Genomic DNA, 25,108 nt, shown 5'->3' with positions numbered 1-25,108 from the left:
AATGAACTCTTAAATACATGTCTTAAGGGAGATATCCTGAATCATATTATTTTAGAATGTCAATGAATTAAGTATTAGTGTTCCTACAATAGCAGCACTGGGAAGCATTTGTACTGTCTCGTTTAAGTAAATAGAATTTAATTTGGATGGAAAGATGTAAGTCATGCCTGTTTTCACACAACTTTTTGGTCTTTTCAAATGCTGTTTTCTTGCTCTAATTTTGAAACTGCAAAATGGAGAATTTTCAAAATCAGAAATGTGCAAGAAAGCTCCAGTATTTCTCTACCTCCAGCAGATGGTAGGTTGTTCAGGCTGGTGCTCCTGTTCCCTGGCCTATCTTCTAGCAGTGCAGGCAGGTATTGCACAGTTTGGTTGAGCCTTGTCAGTTGGCTCCCAGGTTCCCAGATCAATGGATGAGACATGGTTGAGTACAAAACTTAATGGCAATCACTGAGTGGTGTATTTATTTATTACATTTGTATCCCACATTTTCCCACTATTTGCAGGCTCAATGTGGCTTACAGAGTTTGGTTATGACATAATCATTCCATGATATCAGATACAATTGGTGATGTACAAAGATTGAGTAAGGGAAGAGAGAGGGAAGGTGTTAGGCAGGATAGAAGGTGGACTTTAATGATTGGGTGGATTGGTGAGGTAGTTGTGTAAGGTTATGGTTTCTCTTTGTAGGCCTTGTTGAAGAGATGTGTCTTCAAAGATTTGCGGAAGTTAGTTATTTTATCAATCGCTTTCAGGGCTGTAGGTAATACATTCCACAACTGCGTGCTCATGTAGGAAAAGGTGGTGGCATGTATCAGCTTGTATTTCAGTCCTTTACAGCTAGGGAAGTGCAAATTGAGAAATTTGCGGGATGACATTTTGGCATTTCTGGGAGGCAAGTCCACAAGGTTTAGCATGTAGATTGGGGCGTCTGCATGAATGATTTTGTGTACGGTCATGCAGACCTTGAACACAATGCGTTCCTTGAATGGGAGCCAGTGAAGTTTCTCTCTTTGTGTTTTCCCCATGAGGGTCCCCATCCCCCCTTGCTGCTGTTGCACCTTTTTGTGTGCTTCCCCCCCCCCCCCCCCCCCCCCCCCCCCCCCCCCCGCTCTCTTGCTGCTTTAGGCAAACAAACAAAATTGTACTGTGTTTGCCTGATTTAACATAGGGAATAGAGCTAAGTATTAAAAATAAAAAAAACGCAGCACACCCTGTGGAGCCAGGTGAGGGAAAGTGAGATCACCTCTGAATTGGTTATGTGGCTGGGCATGCCAGCAGGCTGACACTGCACAGCTTATGAGAGTTCCTTGCTGTTTTCCTCCTTCCCTACCATATCAGCATGTGATAGAAATAGGAGAAACCACCACTGATTTTCGGGGTCCTACACCCCACCACCACAATAACAATACAGAAGGCAATAAACTAGTGCCCCCCCAAAATTAGAAAATTTCCCTACAGAGCAAAATATATCAAGTAAAACCAGCAAAGAGTGAAAAAAAAAACCTCCCAGCATAGATGCAGCAAAGCAGCCCTATGAAAACATTGCAAGTCTTTACTCTCAAAGAGCCGCAAATCTCCCTCAGGCACCCTTGGGTGGCCTGGGGACAGTCAAAGCTGCACGACTGACCATGAAAGTACACCTTGAGCAGTGCAGGGTAGAGGAGCATAAAATGAATCTGCAAGTCACGGAGCTCTGAGCAGAAAGATGAAAAGTGGTGCCGAATAATCCTGAAAGATTTTCACCTTCACTCCCTCATATTGCAGAGAATCCCATTTCTGCTGAAACCCCCACAATATTTCCACCTTGTGAATATAGTTGTGCACATTGATAATCACTGCACATGGGTGATTCCCACCATCCTGGAGGTGTCCCACACGGTGGGCCCACCAAACCGAGGGGGCCAATGCTGTCCGATAGGGCAAATTCTGAGCTTAACTAGCACTCTAGCAGAGTGCCCAGCGTGGAGTCTGGCAAGGTTTCGGGCAGGCCCACGATCCGGAGGTTGTTCCTCCAGGATTGATTTTCTAGTTCATCCAGCTTATCGGCCTGCCCTTGTACCTGCTTTTTCAGTGCCGCCAGCCATGTTTCCACTCCAGTCCCTGCATCCTCTATTGCAGACATCCGCTCCTCCAGTGCAGTCGTTCAGTTGTTAGTTTCCACCAACAAGAACTCCAGATTAGCGATCTGGCCCGAGAGCTGCCACGATCATGGCTCCAATGCTCTCCCCACCACCTTCGTAATCTGTTTCAATTGCAGAGACGTGAATGACGATGTGTCAGGAGCCTCCACAGGTGCCATTTTGTCTTCACTGCCATGGGACTTTTCCCATTCTTTTTTAAACACCTTTCCTGGACATGGATCTTGTTCCTATAGTGAGAAATGTGTTCATTAATTTGCAAACAAGAAGATGGGGAGGCTCAATGAACAAAAAGTAAGTCTCTAACAGGCACAAAAATTGCCAATGAGGTGTGGGAACCCCAGAGAGGAGCAGGCACGCATCTGCTCCTCTGAACACATCTTGTGGTCTCTGGCATTCTATCTTTTAAGTTTTCTATTTTGGGAGTTGGGCGGGTGGCTTCACAGGTGTTTTTTTTTTTTTTTTTTGGGGGGGGGGGGGGGAAATGTCTTTATTAAAGAATGGTGCACAGCATAATTATAACAAAACATTTTGAAGAGTAACTGTACAATTGACATATACATCATGGGTCTCAGTACCTATAATAGCATGCTCGTTTACAACTATTACAACAGTATCTCCATGTGTACTACTCTCATTATTTTTCTCCCATAAGCTACTACTACTACTTATCTTTTCTATAGCGCTACTAGACGTACGCAGTTCTTTACACTTGAACATGAAGAGACAGTCCCTGCTTGACAGAGCTTACAATCTAATTAGGACAGACAAACAGGACAAACAAGAGATAAGGGAATATTAAAGTGAGGATGATAAAATAAGGGTTCTGAACAAGTGAACAAGGGTTAGGAGTTAAAAGCAGCATCAAAAAGGTGGGTTTTTAGCTTAGATTTGAAGACAGGCAGAGATGGAGCTTGACGTACTGGCTCAGGAAGTCTATTCCAAGCATATGGTGCAGCAAGATAAAAGGAACGGAGTCTGGAGTTAGCAGTGGAGGAGAAGGGTGCAGATAAGAGAGATTTACCCAGTGAATGGAGTTCCCGGGGAGGAGTGTAGTGAGAGTGGAGAGGTACTGAGGAGCTGCAGAGTGAATGCACTTATAGGTCAACAAGAGGAGTTTGAACTGTATGTGGAAACGGATAGGAAGCCAGTGAAGTGACTTGAGGAGAGGGCTAATATGAGCATAACGACACTGGCAGAATATTAGTCATGCAGCAGAATTTTGAACAGATTGAAGAGGAGAGAGATGGCTAAGTGGGAGACCTGTGAGAAGCAAGTTTCAATAGTCTAAGCGAGAGGTGATAACAGCGTGGATGAGGGTTCTGGTAGTGTGCTCAGAAAGGAAACGGCGAATTTTGCTGATACTATAGAGAAAGAAATGACAGCTTTTAGCAGTCTGTTGAATATGTGCAGAGGAGGAGAGGGAGGAGTCGAAGATGACCCCAAGGTTACGAGCTGATGAGACAGGAAGAATGAGAGTGTTATCCACAGAAATAGAGAATGGGGAGGAGGAGAGGCTGGTTTAGAGGGAAAGATAAGAAGCTCAGTCTTGGTCATGTTTAGTTTCAGATGGCGCTGAGACATCCAGGCAGCAATGTCAGACAGGCAGGCTGATACTTTGGCCTGGATTTCAGCTGAGATTTCTGGTGTAGAGAGGTAGATCTGGGAGTCATCAGCGTAAAGATGATACTGAAAACCATGGGATGAGATCAGAGTACCAAGGGAAGAAGTATAGATGGAGGAGAGAAGAGGTCCCAGGACAGATCCCTGAGGTACACCAACTGACAGTGGGATAGAAATAGAAGAGGATCCACTAGAGTATACACTAAAGGTACGCTGGGAGAGATAAGAAGAAAACCAGGAAAGAACAGAGCCATGAAATCCAAGTGAGGACAGCGTATCAAGGAGTAGGCTGTGATCAACAGTGTCAAAAGCAGCAGATAGATCGAGAAGGATGAGGATAGAATAGAGACCTTTGGATCTGGCTAGGAACAGATCATTGGAGACTTTAGCAAGCGTTGTTTCAGTTGAATGAAGGGGGCGAATGCCAGATTGAAGTGGATCAAGAATAGCTTGAGATGAAAGAAAGTCAAGGCAACGGCTGTGAACAGCACGTTCAAGTATCTTAGATAGGAAACGGAGGAGGGAGATGGGGTGATAGTTGGAAGGACAGGTAGGGTCCAATGAAGGTTTTTTAAGGAGTGGTGTGACTACGGCATGTTTGAAGGCATCAGGAACAGTCGCAGTGGACAGTGAAAGATTGAAGATATGACAGATAAGCACACCCTCCCCCCAACTCCATGCCCTTCCCAGAAGAATTAATACTCTCCTGTCTGTCCAGGAAGACCTGAACAGATTTCCATATATCCCTGTACAGTCCCCTTCCAATTGCATTCCCCCCAGTGAGTGGCTTACTCAACAGCTCCCAAGTTGCCTTTTGTTTCATACTGGCTTTCCACTCGGCCAGTACAGGAGGGTCCTTACCCACCCAATAGTGGAGTACTGTTTTTCTCGCCAATAAAAGTGCAAGCAAAATAAAGCGCTGATGCTGCTCATCCAAATCCTGGGAGTCTAAGCTAGAGTCCAGGCCCAACAACAGGGACCCGTCCATTCACATGTTACACCCACAATTCCCTCTATGCACGAGCGTACCCCCGTCCAGAAAGCTTAAGATAAGTACATTCTAAAAAGTGATGCACCGTGGTACCCTTGTTCACTGCGCATTTATCACACGTGTCACTCTCCCAAAGACCACTCAGCTTCCCCTTGCTGAGGAGTGGAGGAGTGGCCTAGTGGTTAGGGTGGTGGACTTTGGTCCTGGGGAACTGAGGAACTGAGTTCGATTCCCACTTCAGGCACAGGCAGCTCCTTGTGACTCTGGGCAAGTCACCTAACCCTCCATTTCCCCATGTAAGCCGCATTGAGCCTGCCATGAGTGGGAAAGCGCAGGGTACAAATTTAACAAAAATAAAAATAAATATATATGAATCATGAAGAAGCTTGAATTGGGTTTCATGTAATCGCACATTTGGTGTTATCTTAAAAGCCAGCTCAAAACAGCGTGCCAAGTCCTGTCAGTCAAAAGATTCCCCCAGGCTCACACTCCAGTGCCCTGCTAGTTTTTCCAGAGTCAGAGAGACTCGCTGCTCCTTCCCCAGCCTATACCACCCATAAAGCATGTTAGAGGAGGCCAGCAGCTGCATAAATACCTTATCCAGTTGTGTGAAGGCAGGGGTACATTCCTTAAATTTCAAGGTGGACATAATATAATGCCTGAATTGATAGTAGGAAAAAAGCAGCTTATCAGGGAGTTGCCACTTTGCTTGGCATTGCTGGAAGGTGGGAATGGTGGCCCCTCCAAGTTCCACAAACTGACCCACATATCTGCAACCCCCTTCTTCCATACATCCCAAACCGAACACCCTTGCCCTGCAGGGAAGTCTGGATTGCACACTGCTTCCAAAAAAGGTGAAGCTCCCCTCGCTCCCCCTATTTGTGCGCACCACCATTCCCATGCCTTTCTTAATGGTCTCAATAATGGTGATAATGTGGAACCCTTTCCCTTGGTGTGAAGGGCATTGAACACAGTGTATGGTTGTGCCTCTTGAGTCCATATGTACACAGGAGAGTAGCTGTCTGTCCCCGTGTGAATCTCTTGCAGCCAGCGAAGCAGGGCCGCCACATCATATAAGCATACGTTCGGTAGATTAACTCCCCCTTTTTCCCTGGGTTGCTCTAACTTGGCCACCCCTATGCATTCTCTCCGTGCTGACCAAATAAACGAGGACACCGCTGCCTTGTATATCCCCTCATCCTTCCTGAATACCCAAAGGGACAGCATTTGTAGGGGGGTATATGATCTTAGGTAGCAGAACCATCTTAACCAGGGCTATTCGTCCTAGCAGCGAGATAGGCAAGTCCCTCCATCTGTGGCACATGGCACGGACTCCCTCGATTCGCTCCTGCACATTTTTCTTGTAGCTAGTCACTGGGTCAAGATGCAGATATACTCCCAAATATTTCATGGGGCCCTTAGTCCATGTTAATGGAAAGTCTGCCGTAGACCTACACAGGCATGCAGACGACAGTGCCATCGTCTCTGATTTCTCAAAGTTAATCTTCAGCCCAGAAAAGGAGCCAAATTGTTGGATGATGGTCACCAGGGAGTTTATATTGTGCGAGGCATCATCCAAGAATATCAGCATATCATCGGCAAAGAGGTTAATTTTGTACTCCCGTTGGCCCACCCGTATGCCCTGTAGACGACTGGACTGACGGATTTTGCAAGCTAGTGGCTCCAACGAGAGGACAAACAGCATTGGTGACAGCGGGCATCCCTGTCTCATCCCCCTTTGCAGCGTAAAAGAGGGAGTGAGCTGTCCATTTACCAAAATCTGCGCTGTGGGGCATGTATAAAGTGGCCGTATGCAAGTCAGAAACTCCCCCAGAATTCCAAACTGGAGGAATACCCAGAACAAATAGTCTCATAGGATTTTGTCACATGCCTTTTCAGTGTCCAAACTGGCTATGACAGCATCCTCGGGTTTGTTTCCTTTTGCTTGAATTGCGCTTATTGCTCTTAGTATATTCGCAGATGCATACCTCCCAGGCACAAACCCCATTTGATCCGCATGCACCAGCCCGGGCAACACCTTGCCGAGCCTTGAGGCCATGATGCTGGCAAACAGCTTAAGATCTTGATTCAATATGGATATAGGCCTGTAGCATAGGCGGTCCGTGGCCCAACTGTTTGGGGAGGCTAAAGGGGGCTGGGTCAGGGGCAGTGCCAGGGGTGGGGCTTACATCCATAATTATCTGACAACACAGGAAAAAAATAAGTAAAAGTAAAATAGTAACAAGTAATACCTTTTATTAAATTTAGATATTAGATATGTATCATATGTCAAAGAATAAAGTGGTTGCTCAAACTGTCTGAGAGCTTGATGGCTGAACAGTATAGTTGGAAGGAAAGTGCATTTCTATAGAATAGGCAGTCAGAACTTTTGGATGACACAAAAGCACCAGTGCTAAGGTCCAATTTCCAGAGTGCAGAGATACCAAGGGTGTCCCATCCCAAATTAAAAGTACCACCCCAATTAGTGAGATTCAAGGTTAGCAAGTGAAAGTTGAGCTACTACTGAGAATGCTATGAGCTAAATTAAGTCCAAATTCTAATATTAGGCATATTGAAAAGTAATGCAAAACCTTTAAAAAGTCACTCAGGACCTATAAAGCAAATTGACTGTAACATAAAAATTGCCATACTGAGTCAGACCAACAGATTTTAAATTTCAGAAACTGGCACATTCCACTCACTAAGTTAAAAAAAAAATGAATGAATATTTGAAACAAAAATGTATAATAGGGCGATATCTTTTTATTTAACTAATTTAATAAATTTTGTTGACTAGCTTTCTGGAGTTTACTAACCTGAGGAAGGAGGTTTAGACCTCTGAAAGCAAGTCAAAAATGTATTTAGTCCAATAAAAAGCTGTCATCTTATTTTACATTTTTTTGGTTTTATTTTTATTTATTAACCTGTAAAGTGGACTAACATGGCTACTTCATTCTACATTAAAAATAATTTTACCTTTGCTATCTGGCATCTAATTTTTCTAATTGTGCAGGTCGCAGTCTGTGGTTACTGCCTTTCTGTCTTTTAACTCTTTCCATATCTTCTGTTCATTTATCATTTTTCTCTCTTCGCATGTCTTCTTCACATCTTCTATTACATCCATCTAAGACACTGATTTTTTTTTTTCTGCTTTCTTCCATTTTTCTGCCTCTCTGACCACTCAGACTTATCCCTGCTTCATTTTCCCTGTTTTCCATTTTTTTCTCTCACCCAGGGTGTGTGTGTGTGTCTCAACTCCCCCTCAGCCATATCGAATCTGTTTCTCTCTCTCCCACCCCACCATCCAGGATCTTGTGTGTGTCTCTCTCCCTGCCTGCCATAACCTCCTCTCTGTTTCTCTCCCTCCATCTACTACTACTACTACTACTATTTAGCATTTCTATAGCGCTACAAGGCGTACGCAGCGCTGCACAAACATAAAAGAAAGACAGTCCCTGATCAAAGAGCTTACAATCTAATATACAAAAAATAAAGAAATCAAATCAATTAATGTGTACAAGAAGGAGGAGAGGAGGGTAGGTGGAGGCGAGTGGTTACAAGTGGTTACGAGTCAAAAGCAATGTTAAAGAGTTGGGCTTTCAGTCTAGATTTAAAGGTGGCCAAGGATGGGGCAAGACGAAGGGCTCAGGAAGTTTATTCCAGGTGTAGGGTGCAGCGAGACAGAAGGCGTGAAGTCTGAAGTTGGCAGTAGTGGAGAAGGGAACAGATAAGAAGGATTTATTCATGGAGCGGAGTGCACGGGAAGGGGTGTAGGGAAGGATGAGTGTGGAGAGATACTGGGGAGCAGCAGAGTGAGTACATTTATAGGTTAGTAGAAGAAGTTTGAACAGGATGCGAAAACGGATAGGGAGCAAGTGAAGCAACTTGAGGAGAGGGGTAGTATGAGTAAAGCGACCCTGGCGGAAGACAAGATGGGCAGCAGAGTTTTGAACCGATTGGAGAGGGGAGAGGTGACTAAGTGGGAGGCCAGCAAGAAGCAGATTGCAGTAGTCTAAACGAGAGGTGACAAGCGTGTGGACGAGGGTTTTGGTAAAGTGCTCGGAAAAAAAGGGGCGGATTTTACAGATGTTGTAAAGAAAGAAACGACAGGTCTTGGCGATCTGCTGGATATGAGCAGAGAAGGAGAGAGAAGAGTCAAAGATGACCCCAAGGTTTCGAACTGAGGAGACAGGGAGAATGAGAGAGCCATCAACAGAAATAGAAAACAGGGGGAGTGGGGAGGTGGGTTTGGGGGGAAAAATGAGAAGCTCGGTTTTGGTCATGTTTAATTTCAGGTGGCGTTGAGACATCCAGACAGCAATGTCAGACAAGCACGCTGAAACTTTGGTTTGGATGCAAGGTGAGATATCAGGGGTAGAAAGGTAGATTTTGGGAGTCATCAGCATAGAGATGGTAGAAAAAGCCATGGGATGAGATTAATGAACCAAGGGAAGAAGTGTAGATAGAAAAGAGGAGGGGACCAGGAACAGAACCCTGAGGTACGCCGACAGGCAGAGGGATAGAAGTAGAAGAGGATCCACCAGAGTGAACACTAAAGGTGCGGAGGGAGAGGTAGGAAGAGAACCAGGAAAGGACAGAGCCCTGGAATCCAAGTGAGGACAGGATATCGAGGAGTATGCTGTGATCGACAGTGTCAAAAGCAGCGGAAAGATCAAGAAGGATGAGAATGGAATAGAGACATCTGGATTTAGCCAGTAATAGGTCATTGGAGACTTTAGTAAGCGCAGTTTCAGTTAAGTGGAGAGGGCGAAAACCAGATTGTAGTGGGTCAAGAATAGCATGTGAGGAGAGAAAATCAAGGCAGCGGTGGTGAACAGCATGCTCAAGTAATTTGGAGAGAAAAGGGAGGAGGGAGATGGGTCGAGTGAAGGCTTCTTAAGGAGAGGTGTGACCACAGCATGTTTAAAGGCAGTAGGGACAGTTGCAGTGGAAAGTGAGAGGTTGAGAATGTGACAGATAAAAGGAATAAGAGCAGGTGAGATGGCATTAAGAAGGTGGGTGGGAATGGGATCAGAGGAACAGGTGGTACATTTTGAGGAAGAAAAGAGAAATGTAGTTTCCTCTATAGTAACTTCAGGAAAGGAGGAAAAGGAATAAGGGGAAGGAGAGAGAGGGGAACGGACTAGTGGAGGGAGAGGTGGCGAGGTAGAGAATTCAAGGTTTATCTTTTGAACCTTGTTGTGAAAGAATTCAGCAAGGGTCTGAGGAGATAATGAAGGGGGAGTTGGGGGAGGGGGCACCTTGAGGAGAGAGTTCAATGTGGTGAAGAGAAGACGAGGGTTAGAGCCAAGAGAGTTGGTCAGTTGGATATAATAATCCTGTTTGGCGCGTAGAAGAGCAAATTGGAAGGAGGTCAGCATGAACTTAGTGTAAGAAATCAGCAAGGGCCCGAGATTTCCGCCAGAGGCGATCGGCGGAGCGAGTACAGGAACGTAGGTAGTGGATATTAGAAGTCAGCCAAGGTTGGGGTTTTGTACGCCTTATAGGGCGGGTCATCAAAGGTGCAAGAGTGTCTAAGGCAGAGGATAGAGTATTGTTGTAAGAAGAAACAGCCTCGTTGACAGATGTGGATGGTGCCACAGTAGAGAGGAGGTTTGAAACATGGGAGGATAGAGATGAAGGGTCAATATTGTGAAGATTCCTAGATAAATTAGATAAGATAGGACTGGACTGGTAGGGAGGAGATTTAAGTGTGAAAGTTATAAGATGGTGATCAGAGAGGGGAAGATCAGAGGCAAGGAAACTAGAGGGTGAACAGTTGGAGGAGAAGATGAGATCAAGACAGTGACCATGTTGATGAGTGGGGGAGGTGGAGCATAGTTGGAGATTAACGGAGGATGTTAAAGCGAGTAACTTGGAAATATAAGAGTTGGAAGGATCATTAGCAGGAATATTAAAGTCACCAAGGATGAGAGAGGGGGAGGAAGGATCATGGAAGAAGGCAAGCCGGGCATCAAAGTCACTGAGAAAGGATGAAAGGGACTTATCAGGGGGACGATCTAACTTTCTTCCCCCTCCCTGCCATGCAGCATCTCTTCTCTCTCTCTTCCCCTGCCCCAGGCACCCAGGATCTCCTCTCTGTCTCCCACCTCGCCCTACCTCACATACCATACAGATCTCTTCTCTGTCTCTCTCTGTCCCCATACAATGCACCTCTGTCTCTCTCACACCTTCCAGCATTGCTTCTCCCTCTCTCTCTTCACTCTACACCTCAGCCTCTTTTCTTCCACTGCCTGTTTTTCTTTTCACTATCCAGCTTTGCTCCTCTGTCTCTTCCCCCCCCCCCCCCCCCCAATATCTAGCTTTTTGCTCCTCTGTTTCTTCTTTCCCCCTAATATCCAGCTTTGCCCATCAGCTCTTCTCCCCCAAAACATCTAGCCTTGCTTCTCTCTCTGCCCCCCCCCCCCAAATATCCAATCCAACATTGTGCCTCTGCCTCATTCCTCCCCCATCATCCTCTCTGTTTCCTCCCATTTCCTGCCTCCAGCATTATCTTCTCTCTCTTTTTTCTTCCCCGTAGCCACAAAAAGAAAAAGACGCTGGAACTTCCCTTCCATGCTGCCTTGCTGCCAAACCCCTTGCCTCTCTGATTCAGTGGCCATCGGTAAACAAACACTGTGCACTGAGCCATAGAGCTCTGCATGGCATCGCTGACAGCTCTTCCGGTCCCACCCTCTATGATGCAACATTCTGTTTGGGCAGGAACCGGCAAGCTGTCAGCGACGTGCAGAGCTCGATGGCCCCGCACACAGTCTGTTTATTGATGGCTATTGAATCGGGGAGCAGAGAGTCTCAGGCAGAAAGGCAGCAGGGAGGGGAAGCTCCAGTTAATACCTTATGCTGTCGCCAGATTGGGAAGCGCTCCAAAAGAGCTTTGCTTCTTATACGGGGCGCCTATGGCCTGTAGGACCCCAACAGTTCCTTGTCCCTGCCCAGTTTGGGGAGAACCACTATGGTGGCATGCGCCATCCTACCAATATCTTGTCCTCTAGTGCATAACGCCTGACATAGCATTTGAAACGGGCCTGCTATATTGTTGCCTAATATTTTGTAGAATTCCGGGCCTAGCCCATCCGGTCCCAGGGCCTTTGCCAGTTTCAAGCGCTTCGAGGCTTACTGTATCTCCCTTCCATTGACCGGGGCATTCAACTGCTGCAGTTGGTCTGGAGACAGGCTGGGAAGCTCCAGCCCTCCAAAGAATCTCTCCCTTGCCTCCACATCACAGCACCCTTTATCGTATAAGGACCTATAAAAGTCAACAAAGGCCTCTTGAATATCCTTCTCCTTTGATGTTAGTGTGCCTGTTGTGCTCCTGATTTTAGTAGTCACTTGCCTCGGAGTCCTGGCGCGAATCAGCTGAGCTAAAAGTCTTCCCGCTTTATTCCCCCACCTGTTTAACTGGTATTTGTATAGCTGAATGTCCTTAAGGGCTCTCTGATTTAATAGTGAATTGATCTTGTGCCTGATACCCAAGTACTGCTGCCGAACCTGCTCTGGACCATCCCTCACTAGCCATGTTCTAATAGAATGCAGTTGTGACAGCGCTAATAATGCCCTCTCTTGTTCTTTGCGTTTCCTGGAGCTGTATTCAATTATTTTGCCTCTAAGGACCACTTTCCCTGCTTCCCTTCTCTTTGGGGGGGTTGCAATCGATTAGTGGGTCAACCGTTATATTGAAATCTCCTCCCACTATCAGTGGGTACCCATGGAGGGTAACCAGCAGAGCTATCAATTTGGAGAAGAAACTGTGGGAGTAAACATTGGGGGCATAAACAGAGCTTATGGCTACTTTTTTCCCTTGCAATTCCCCCATCCAGATCACGTAGCGCCCATCCAGGTCTTGTAGGATGTAAATAAATAATACTTAGGATAACAGTTACCTACAGATTACTTATACTAAGATTCCCCAATGCAGAAGTCTGTCTAACAAACTCACTAGCTTTCCCCAATGCAGAAGTCTGTCTAACAAACTAGCTCTGTCTAGGGTGATATATATATATAGGAATCTTGCTTCTGGCACCACTCCAGGTGTTCTGTTAGAGAAGTGGACACAAGCCACAGTGATATATATTATGTTTATTAGAAGTAAGAAAATATAGGTAAGATACAAATATAGAACTCTGCACAAGCTTCTGTGCACTATAAATCTCTTACTGATATGAGCACTACCAAAATATATTGTCTAACTATACACTGATTATCCCTAGACTAAGTACCGTAATGATTAGAACAGTACTAATGATATCCTAATAATCCTTATGAGAAAATCACACATATTATGCAAAATACACAGTAGCAGCTTATTCTCTGACCAAGAGCTGACATAAACCAATCTTACTTAGATAACCCCACTAACTAACCCCAGACTAGGAAGTAATTCACCGTGATCTCACCGCTGTCCTTATGACGGCTTCCGATGAGACCGGAGTAGATTCCCCAGACGCTGTCTCAGCTGTCTGTGTCTTAGATGTGGAGCAGGTCTCTCTCTGCAGCAAGTAGGTTTCCGTCCCTCCGTTGGATCTCAGAGCCAATTTCTCTGCCACACGTAATTGCACCAGTTATGCAGGTCACAAGGTTGGTATCAAACACAGTCTCTGGCTCACCCTGAGCCTTGCTGGATTTCTCAGGTCCTCTGACCGGTTGCTCCTCTTCCGAGGGTCTCCGCCTTACTACCTTCTTCAGTTCCCACTTTTCCCAGTACCTCTCGATCAGGTGACTGCAGGAACCCAATTATGATCTCGTCCAATTAGTACCTGGGCGAGAAGAGTTCTTTGTTTTGTGACCTTGGAAATGTTAACTTCTGGTGCTAAGTCTGACTCCCTTCTCAGCTTCTCAGGATGATAAAAAGGGAGGGGGTTGGAACACAGAATGTCCTTGGTTTCAGTGAATCTGCCAGTGTTTTTCCACAAGCTGAAGCTGGATCTTGCTGACACAGTAGGATTCAGGTCAGAGGTTGTAGCATCCATCTTGTTTGTAACAGGATGCACTAGGCTTGTATGAACCAAAACCATCACAGGTAAGATCACAGGGAAATACCCCTACAGTCTGCAATAATCTTGTGGCACACTCGGCTTAATTTCTTATGCATCAGAATGGCCACCCCCCTCTGCCTACCATTATAGGATGCAGATGCCAGCTCTCCAACCCAATCTCTCTTCAATTTAGCATGTTCATTTTGAGTTAAGTGGGTTTCTTGCATTAATAAAACCTCCACTTAAAAATGTTTGACACAGTTCAAGATCTTTGTACGTTTCACAGGCGAGTGTATTCCATCCACATTTAATGTAGCAATTCGTAGATCACCCATTCCACCCCCTTTGGAACGGTCTCTTTAGTAAGTACAAACCAGCCACTTAGGAGGCTAGGAGCGGCGTCCCAGCTGCACCTCCCCCACCCGTATAAGGCAAGCCCGCCCACGATATAGAACTGAGCTTCAGTATTTGCAAGAGAATGGAGTCCCTACTTACCCCCGCCTATATCCCAAAACCAAACCAAGAGCACATCACACTGATCGCATTCCCCCTCCCCCCTCCCCCCTCTCCACCCCCTCCCCCACCCCCCACAAGAATCCGCCTCCTTCCACACCCCACGCACTCCTTCTATACACCCCCACACATCCAAACACCCACATAGTCATCCACACCGCAATTCTCCCACCCCACCCCTTAACTCTCCTCCGCCTCCCCCATCTCCCCTTGATCCCATTCCCCCCCAACCTGTTCACTTCTATAGCGTCCCCGCTCCATTCTCTCCCCCTCCTTCCCATCAGCTGGTTACTAAGCAGATACAATGCAATGTGGAACCCCCCCCCCCCCCCCCCCCCCCCACCGACCTAAAGTAGGGTCCCACCAACAAACATAAGTCCCTTACATAGTTACGTAGTAGATGACGGCAGAGAAAGACCTGCACGGTCCATCCAGTCTGCCCTACAAGATAAACTCATATGTGCTACCTTTTGTGTATACCTGACCTTGATTAGTATCTGCCATCCTCACGGCATAGACCGTAGAAGTCTGCCCAGCACTAGCCCTGCCCCCCACCACCGGCTCTGCCACCCAATCACCGCTAAACTTCTGAGGATCCCTTCCTTCTGAACAGGATTCCTTTATGTTTATCCCACACATATTTGAATTCTGTTACCGTTTTCATCACCACCACCTCCTGCGGGAGGGCATTCCAAGCATCCACCACTCTCTCCGTGAAAAAGTACTTCCTGACATTTCTGCAATGTCATTTCATGTCCTCTACTTCTACCGCCTTCCCATCTACGGAAAAGGTTCGTTTGTGGATTAATACCTTTCAAATATTTGAACGTCTGTATCATATCACCCCTGTTTCTCCTTTCCTCCAGGGTATACATTTTCAGGTCAGCAAGTCTCTTGTCTTGTAACGCAAATCCCATACCATTCTCGTAGCTTTTCTTTGCACCGCTTCAATTCTTTTTACATCCTTAGCAAGATACGGCCTCTAAAACTGAACACAATACTCCAGGTGGGGCCTCACCAGTGACTTATACAGGGGCATCAACACTTCCTTTCTTCTGCTGGTCACACCTCTCTCTATACAGCCTAGCAACCTTCTAGCTGTGGCCACCGCCTTGTCGCACTGTTTCGTCGCCTTCACATCCTCAGATACTATCACCCCAAAATCCCTCTCCCCTTCTGTACATATCACACTTTCACCGCCTAACACATACGTCTCCCGTGGATTTCTACTCCCTAAGTGCATCACTTTGCATTTCTTCGCATTGAATTTTAATTGCCAAACCTTAGACCATTCTTCTAGCTTCTGCAGATCCTTTTTCATTCCCGGGTGTGCACTCTGTTAAAAATCTTAGTATTGTCAGCAAAAAGGCAAACTTTACCTTGTAACCCTTCGGCAATGTCACTCACAAATATATTGAACAGAATAGTCCCCAGCACCAATCCCTGAGGCACTCCACTACTCACCTTTCCCTCATCTGAGCGAATTCCATTAACCACCACCCTCTGACATCTGTCCGTCAACCAGTTCCTAATCCAGTTCACCACGTCAGGTCCTATCTTCAGCGTGTCCAGTTTATTTATGAGCCTCCTGTGGGGAATCATGTCAAAAGCTTACGTCTATAGCACGTCCCTGATTTATTTATTTATTTTGTTGCATTTATAGCCCACATTTTCCCACCTATTTGCAGGCTCAGTGTGGCTTACAATATAATACTGTACTAAATATCCAAACCAGGACACAAGTTATCAAAACTCACAGTTATTCAAACTCAAATGCACTGCAAAGGCTACCCACATGGTCTTAAAGGTGGAGGAGTAGCTCTGTATGTGAGAAATGATATCGCAGTGACTGAAATGACAGGGGCCTGGGGAAAGGAAGAAGAGATATGGATCACCTTAAAAAGAGATGATAGAACCCCTGTCCACGTGGGTGTTGTCTACAGACCTCCGGCACAATTGGAGGAATTAGATAAAGATCTGATCGCAGATATTCAAAAGCTGGGAAAGAAGAGAGAGGTGCTGTTGCTGGGCGATTTCAATCTGCTGAATGTAGATTGGAAGGTTCCATCTGCGGAATCGGAAAGAAGTAGAGAGATCGTGGATGCTTCTGTTCAGACAAATGGTGACGGAACCCACAAGGGAGGGAGCGACGCTGGATCTGGTGCTCACAAATGAGGATAGTGTGTCAAATGTCCGAGTGGGTGCCCACCTGGGCAGCAGTGACCATCAAACAATTTGGTTTGATATGACAGCTGAAGTCGAGGGCAGCCACTCAAAACTCAAAGTCCTGGATTTCAAGCATGCTGACTTTAGTAAAATGGGGGAATACCTGAAGAAGGAGCTGATAGGCTGGGAGGACATATGAGAAGCGGAAGGGCAGTGGTCCAGGCTGAAAGAAACTATAAATAGGGCCACAAACCTTTATGTAAGGAGAGTAAATAAAAGCAAGAGAAAAAGAAAACCGATATGGTTCTCCAAGCAAGTGGCTGAGAAAATAAAGGCTAAAGAGTTGGCGCTCCTGAAAAACAGAAAAACTCAAGAAGAGGAACACGGAGAGGAATAGCGGATGAAACTGAAAGAAGCCAAGAGAGAGATACGTCTGGCGAAAGCGCAAGCGGAAGAACAAATGGCTAGAAATGTAAGGAGGGGTGACAAAAATTTCTTCAGGTATATTAGTGAAAGGAAAATGACTAAAAAGGGAATTGTGAGACTGAAAGATGCTGCGAGCCGCTATGTCCTGGAAGCCCAGGCCAAATATATTCCGCGTATTAAAAAAGGAGGATGGAAGACCAAACGACAGCCGGCATGGTTAAAAAGTGAGATGAAGGAAGCTATTAGAGCTAAAAGAAAATCCTTCCGAAAATGGAACAAGGAACCGACTGAAAATAAAAAGAAACGGCATAAGGAATGTCAAGTCAAATGCAAAGCGCTGATAAGGAAGGCTAAGAGGGATTTCGAAACAAAGATTGCGTTGGAGGCAAAAACACATAGTAAAAGCAGGAAGCCGGCAAACGAATCGGTTGGACCACTAGATGACCAAGGAGTAAAAGGGGCGATCAGGGAAGACAAAGCCGTAGCGGAGAGATTAAATGTTCCACTCAATGTGGAAGCTCAAACGCGTGAAACCATTCTTCCTGAGGGAAGCATTCCGCAACTTGATACAATCAATGGCATTAAGCCATGTAGACTATTGCAATGGAATTTATGCGAGATGAAAAGAACAACTCATAAAAAAAACTTCAGACCGCTCAAAACACAGCTGCAAGACTTATATTTGGAAAAACACGATTTGAAAGTGCCAAACCCCTCAGAGAAAAACTGCACTGGCTTCCAATCAAAGAACGTATTGCCTTCAAAATCTGCACCCTGGTTCATAAAATTATTTACGGCGAAGCCCCAGGATACATGACAGACCTCATATACCTACCAACCAGAAACATAACCGGATTAGCACGAACATACCTAAACCTCCACTACCCAAGCTGCAAAGGATTCAAATACAAATCAACTTATGCATCCAGCTTCTCCTACACAAGCACACAATTGTGGAACGCATTACCAAAAGCCGCGAAAACAACGTACGATCACCTAAACTTCCGGAAATCACTAAAAACCAACCTGTTCAAAAAGGCATACCCTACCGACCCAACTTAAATGCCTGAATCCTGCAACGCAATGAAACCAAACCTCGTAATGGACACTACATAACTCTTCCTCTCTACGATTCCCCATTCCATATCATCAAGCTGATCAATCCATAGACTGGTGGGTTGTGTCCATCTACCAGCAGGTGGAGATAGAGAGCAAACTTTTGCCTCCCTATATGTGGTCATGTGCTGCCGGAAACTCCTCAGTATGTTCTCTATCTCAGCAGGTGGTGGTCACACACAGCAGCAGCTCTGGCTAGGCCTCCAAGCCTAATTCTTAGGTTTTGTTGAGTGCCTGGGGTTGAGGGCTCTTTTGAGCAAGTGCAAACCTGGTGGTGCCAGGTCCCTCCTTTTCTCCCCTCTCCCGCTGGCTCCGTAAAAAAAAAAAAAAAAAAAATTTTTGAACGTCCTTAAAGGCGTTTATTTCGACGTTTATTTAAACGTTTATTGCAGCTACTCACTGGGACACCAGGTCGTTACAGCTCGGAGCGGCAAGCAGGTAATTTTTACCTTTTTATAGCGGGCAGGGGGTTCCCCGATTCTTCTCCTTGTGGCATATGGCGTCGGAGGGCGAGGGCGCAAAGAGTCGCTCCCCGGATCGCTTGAGCGCTTCTAGAGGGGATGCGGGGGTTTTAAAGCCTGATTCGCCCTTGTTGGGTGACAGTTTCGTGACCGATGAATGTCCCGGTCCTTCCTCCGGCGTGGCGGTTTTTCCCGCCATAAACGCCCATCACCCGCTCCTCGCCTCCGCCATCTTGGCCGGCCACGCGGCTCGGACGGCTTCTTCTTGGGCCGCCCTTGAGGTTGGAGACATTAATGCCATGAACGCCCTTAATTTGGGCGACGGCACAAAAGCGGCTAAAGTTAAGCGCCGTTCTTCCCGTGCGGCTCCTTCGCGGAGTGTCGCGCCAGACGCCATTTTGGATGCGCAGCATGTCTCTCCCCCGCTCTTGCGAGCGCCGGTTGAGAGTGCGTCTAGGGCTGTAGCCCAGGCTGCGGAAGTGCACAGTCTGGGGGGTTTCTCCCCCGAGTTTGTTTTGCTGCTGCATCAGGCCTTCCTTATGCAAAACGCTGCCCCTGCTCCCTCGTCTGGTAAAGAGGTTGAGGTTCCCAGAGGTAAATGCCCTCGGGTTGATTCCCAGGCCTTGGAGGACTTTGTCTCCTCCGATGTAGATGAGGGCAGCGTATCTGAGTTCTCCCAACGGTCCTTTGCGGATTCCTTGGAGGAGACGGATCCCCGCTCGGATGGAGCGGATGACCCCTCTGCAGCGCGGCTTTTTAGCTCAGAGGATTTGCCCAACCTGTTGATACAGGCCATGGACACTTTGAAGATTTCCTCTCCGGAGGACGTCTCTCCCTCAGCCCCTGTTGGCTCTGCCATTATGCTGGGGACGAAGCGCCCGCCTAGAACCTTCCACGTGCATGATGCCATGCACACCTTAATTTCGGCTCAATGGGATGTCCCTGAAGCGAGCCTTAAAGTGTCTAGGGCTATGTCCCGCCTCTATCCTTTGACTGAAAGTGAACGTGAGGCCTATCTGTGGCCTACCGTGGATTCTTTAATCACTGCGGTGACTAAGAAAGCGGCATTGCCGGTGGAAGGTGGCACAGCCCTAAAGGACGCCCAAGACAGAAGATTGGAGGCGGCCTTAAGGTCGTCCTTTGAGGCGGCTGCTTTAAGTTTGCAGGCCTCAGTTTGCGGCTCCTATGTGGCCAGGGCGTGCCTGACTATGGTGCAGCGGGCTTCCCCCTCGGATCATTCCTTGAGGGCTGATTGGCCGGCCCTGGAATCGGGCTTAGCCTATTTGGCAGACTTGCTGTATGATGTCTTGAGGGCCTCAGCTAAAGGCATGGCTCAGACAATCTCTGCGCGGCGGTAGCTTTGGCTGAAACATTGGTCTGCTGACCACGCCTCTAAATCCCGCCTGGCTAGATTGCCTTTTAAAGGCAAGCTGCTCTTTGGGGTCGAGCTGGACAAAATCGTGACCGATCTCGGCACGTCTAAGGGCAAGAAGTTACCAGAGGTCAGGGCTCGGGCTAGTACTCGTCCCGGTACCTCCAGAGGACGGTTTCAGGAAGCCCGTCGGTACCGCCCGGGCAGGTCGGGTTCCTCTGCCCCCTCTTCCTTTAAGAGGAATTTCTCCCCCAAGCAGCATTCCTTTCGCAGAGACCGCCGTCCCGGAGGTGCTCCCTCCGGTCCTCCCCCAGGGTCTCGTACCCAATGACGGGGCCTTGGTCCACGCCCCAGTGCAGATTGGAGGACGGCTGTCCTCGTTTCTGGGCGAGTGGACCACAATAACTTCAGACGCTTGGGTGCTGGAAGTCATCAGAGACGGCTACAAGCTAGAGTTCTGCCGACCCTTAAGAGACGGGTTTGTACTCTCTCCCTGCAAGTCTCCGGTCAAAGCTGTGGCAGTGCAGCAGACTTTGGACAATCTGATCCGCCTGGGTGCGGTCGTTCCGGTGCCAGAAAGTCAGCTTGGCAAGGGGCGTTACTCCATTTACTTTGTGGTACCAAAGAAAGGAGGTTCTGTCCGGCCTATCCTCGACCTCAAAGGGGTCAATCGGGCCTTGAAAGTGCGGCACTTTCGCATGGAGACTCTCCGCTCTGTTATAGTGGCAGTGAAGGCAGGGGAGTACCTGGCATCCTTGGACATCAAGGAAGCGTACTTGCATATTCCCATCTGGCCTCCTCATCAACGCTTTCTGCGTTTTGCAGTACTGGGCCGACACTTCCAGTTCAGAGCCCTCCCGTTCGGGTTGGCTACTGCTCCGCGGACCTTTTCTAAAGTAATGGTGGTCATCGCGGCCTTCCTGCGAAAGGAAGGAGTACAAGTCCATCCTTATCTGGACGACTGGTTGATCCGAGCCCCCTCTTATGCAGAGTGCGGCAAAGCTGTGGACCGGGTAGTTGCTCTTTTGAGCTCCCTGGGATGGATCATCAACTGGGAGAAAAACCAGCTGCGCCCGACTCAGTCCCTGGAGTATCTGGGAGTTCGATTCGACACCCAAGTGGGCAGAGTGTTCCTGCCAGACAATCGGATTGTCAAGCTTCAGGCTCAGGTGGACCAGTTCCTAGTAGCCTCTCCTCTTCGGGCTTGGGACTATGTGCAGCTGTTGGGCTCTATGACGGCCACGATGGAAGTAGTGCCCTGGGCCAGGGCTCATATGAGACCACTACAACAATCTCTGCTGCAGCGCTGGACTCCGATGTCGGAGGATTATGCTGTGCGCCTTCCCTTGGACCCAGCAGTGCGCAAGGCGCTGAGCTGGTGGATGCAGACAGACAAGTTGTCTGCGGGAATGCCTCTGGTGACCCCGGAGTGGATTGTCGTCACGACGGACGCCTCTTTGTCGGGCTGGGGAGCCCACTGCTTGGGAAGGACAGCGCAGGGGCTCTGGTCTCCTGCAGAGGCAAAGTGGTCTATCAACCTCCTGGAACTCAGAGCCATTCGGTTGGCGCTTTTGGAGTTCATCCCGGTACTGGTGTTGAAGCCGGTACGGGTCCTGTCGGACAATGCCACGGCTGTGGCCTATGTCAACCGCCAGGGAGGTACCAAGAGCGCCCCTCTAGCCAAGGAGGCTATGAATCTATGCCAGTGGGCAGAAGCGAACCTGGAGCAGCTGTCAGCGGCCCACATTGCCGGAGTCATGAATGTCAAGGCGGACTTTCTCAGTCGCCATACCTTGGAGCCCGGAGAGTGGCAGCTATCTGCTCAGGCGTTCTTGGACATCACGAAGCGCTGGGGCCAGCCGAGCCTAGATCTGATGGCGTCATCGGCCAATTGCCAAGTGCCGCGCTTTTTCAGCAGAGGACGGGACCCTCGATCCCTGGGAGTAGATGCTCTTCTCCAACAGTGGCCAACACAAGAGCTTCTCTATGTGTTCCCGCCCTGGCCCATGTTGGGCAGGGTGCTAGACCGGGTGGCAAAGCATCCCGGCAGGGTAATCCTGGTGGGTCCGGAATGGCCCAGACGTCCCTGGTATGCGGACTTGATCAGGCTCTCAGTCGACGATCCTCTGCGGCTGCCAGTGGAGCAGGGCCTGTTACATCAGGGTCCCGTGGTGATGGAGGATCCCTCCCCCTTTGGTCTTACGGCCTGGCTATTGAGCGGCAGCGTCTGAGAAAGAAGGGCTTCTCAGACAAGGTCATCGCCACTATGCTGAGAGCGAGGAAGCGCTCTACTTCTACTGCTTACGCCAGGGTTTGGCGTATATTTGCAGCGTGGTGTGAAGCAGGCTCACTTTCTCCCTTCACTGCTCCAATTTCTTCAGTGTTGGCGTTCCTGCAAGAAGGTCTGGAGAAAGGCCTGTCGCTCAGTTCCCTTAAAGTCCAGGTAGCGGCTCTGGCTTGCTTCAGGGGTCGCCTGAAGGGTGCTTCCCTGGCTTCGCAGCCAGATGTGGTGCGCTTTCTCAAGGGAGTTAATCACCTGCGCCCTCCTCTGCACTCAGTGGTGCCTGCGTGGAATCTCAACCTGGTGCTAAGAGCATTGCAGAAGCCGCCTTTTGAACCCTTGTCGAGGGCATCTCTGAAAGACCTGACGTTGAAAGCAGTCTTTTTGGTGGCTATCACTTCAGCCAGAAGAGTTTCCGAGCTCCAGGCGCTCTCATGTCGAGAGCCCTTTCTGCAGTTCACTGAGGCAGGAGTGACTATTCGCACAGTGCCTTCCTTCCTGCCCAAGATTGTTTCTCGCTTCCATGTGAATCAGCAGCTCTGTCTCCCTTCCTTTCGTAGGGAGGACTACCCAGAGGAGTACTCTGCTCTTAAATATCTGGATGTGAGACGAGTCATCATCAGATACTTGGAAGTGACCAATGAGTTCCGGAAATCGGATCTTCTGTTTGTCCTGTTTGCAGGTCCTCGTAAGGGTCTGCAGGCTGCTAAGCCTACAGTGGCAAGATGGGTCAAGGAAGCCATTGCAGCGGCTTATGTGGCCGCGGGGAAGGTGCCGCCTATCCAGCTGAAGGCTCACTCCACTAGAGCTCAGGCGGCCTCGATGGCAGAGGCCGGGTCCGTCTCCTTGGAAGAGATATGCAAGGCGGCAACTTGGGCTTCGGCTCATACATTCTCCAAGCATTACCGCTTGACTGTGGCTGCACGGGCGGAGGCCCGGTTTGGAGCTTCAGTGTTGAGGTCAGGGATTTCAATGTCCCGCCCTGGGTGAGTACTGCTTCGGTACATCCCACCAGTCTATGGATTGATCAGCTTGATGATATGGAAGGTAAAATTATGTATCATACCTGATAATTTTCTTTCCATTAATCATAGCTGATCAATCCATAGTCCCTCCCAGATATCTGTACTGTTTTTATTCTGGTTGCATTTCAGGTTCAAGTTTAGTCTTCAGTTACTTCAGAAAGACTTCGTGTTCAAGTTTTTTCACTTGGATTCTTCAAGAGTTGAGACGAGTTTGTGTTACAGTGAGCTGCTGCATTCCTCTCCCCTCCGTTTTACGGGGCTGGATTGAGATTTAAATTCTGCCGGCACTCCCTCCCGCTTCGTGCGGCTGTAGGGCAGCTTTGTACCCCTCCCGCTTCGGCGGTGTTAGGGTCAGTCAGCTCCTCCCGCGGTTGCAGGATAAGCCAGATCCCCCCGCATCGGCGGGTGTGGTGTCCCTCCCCCGCTCCGCGGGGATGAGCTGGACGGATTCCCCTCCCCCACTTGTGTGGGGATGAGCTGGGTTAATTCCCCTCCCCCGTTTCGGCGGTGGTGAGCTGGGCAGAGTGTCCCTTCGTGGGTGTAATTCTCTAAGTGCTGAGTCCTGCGGATGGAGCTTTGATATCGACATACTGAGGAGTTTCCGGCAGCACATGACCACATATAGGGAGGCAAAAGTTTGCTCTCTATCTCCACCTGCTGGTAGATGGACACAACCCACCAGTCTATGGATTGATCAGCTATGATTAATGGAAAGAAAATTATCAGGTATGATACATAATTTTACCATATGTCTGTAATCACATGAACCTTATTCGAACATAACATCACTTTGTATTTGCTTCTCTACCGGAGTTGGCGAACACCATTACGGTATTATGTAAGCCACATTGAGCCTGCAAATAGGTGAGAAAATGTGGGATACAAATGCAACAAATAAATAGTATCATCAGTAACCTATGGCGCCGGGGACTCCCGCTGCTGGGCCGCCATCTTGCGTGCACTCCCTGCAGCTTGTTTCTTGCCGGAGCGAGCTGCTCTAATCGGCATACCAGCCTTCTCCGGCCTCTTCCGCTGTCAATTCGGTGTGTCCTCCCCCCCCCCCCCCCCCCCCCCCGACTTCCAGCGTTGGTGGGTCCGTATTAGGTAGAAAAAATTCACCGCAGGGGTGCCATAAGAAGGGGGTTTATCAAAGCGAGGGAGCGGAGCTGAGCTTGTAGGCGTCCGCTCACGCTGCTGCCGTCTCGTGACCCCCGGGGTGTCACAGTTTTAGTTATGGTTACAATAGTCATGCTTTGTATAAATAGCTTGTAAACCATTAAAGTAAAAAGAAGTAGGGGTGTGGCAAATACAGTTAACTTAAAAGGGCTAGAGATGACTCTCTCATTTCAGGAGCACAAGGAAGAGCTAGCCTTCAGCAGAGTATAAAAATGTGTCTGTTATGGTTACCAAAATTAAGAGATCTTAATTATCAGTTGTTAATCATAAGTAATATTAGCAGTAACCTAAGGGGCATGTTTACTAAGCTGCGGTAGGCAATTAGAACAGATATTAGCCCGTGCTGTTAGAACAAGCCCACACTAATGCCTAGTGTTCATTAAATCAGCCTGTGCAGTAAACGTCCAGCATTAACTGCCTAGTGCAAGATGGAACAGGGACTGGTTAGGGTATGGGCAAAGATTGGGCAGGGACCACACATTGCAGTCAGCAAGCAGTAGGGAGCTCACACTACCTGTGAAATGTGAGCTGCACCTAATGCCATCTCAGTAGCTGATGTTAGGTGCATCTGAGCTCATAGAGCCTGAAAGTAAGGGACTTTACAGAACATATCAGTGCAGAAATTGCTCCCAGCAGCTACCGTGGAGCCTTTGCACTTAAGGTGCATTGCTTTTGTCTGTTAACGTGTTAAATACAAGAACTTAATGCTCTTTAGTAAACATGTGCCTACATTTCTTTCCTTATTTGACAAAAATTATGCCTTAAATTGCTGGCTTTTTGTATATAGCAAATTTGCATGATTAAATCTCTAGGTTTTGAGGGTT

General features: G+C 48.0%; 1 protein-coding gene across 4 annotated transcripts in view; it reads left to right on the top strand.

The window, feature by feature from the left end:
- Positions 1-25,108, top strand: part of KMT2C (lysine methyltransferase 2C) — a 917,733-nt gene that overhangs the window by 834,255 nt on the left and 58,370 nt on the right. The gene's annotated exons all lie outside the window — the stretch shown is intronic.

Source organism: Microcaecilia unicolor, chromosome 1 (assembly GCF_901765095.1).
Source record: "Microcaecilia unicolor chromosome 1, aMicUni1.1, whole genome shotgun sequence".
Taxonomy (NCBI): Eukaryota; Metazoa; Chordata; class Amphibia; order Gymnophiona; family Siphonopidae; genus Microcaecilia; species Microcaecilia unicolor.
The sequence above is the reverse complement of the archived record's forward strand: the minus strand, read 5'-3'. Positions and strand labels throughout refer to the sequence as shown.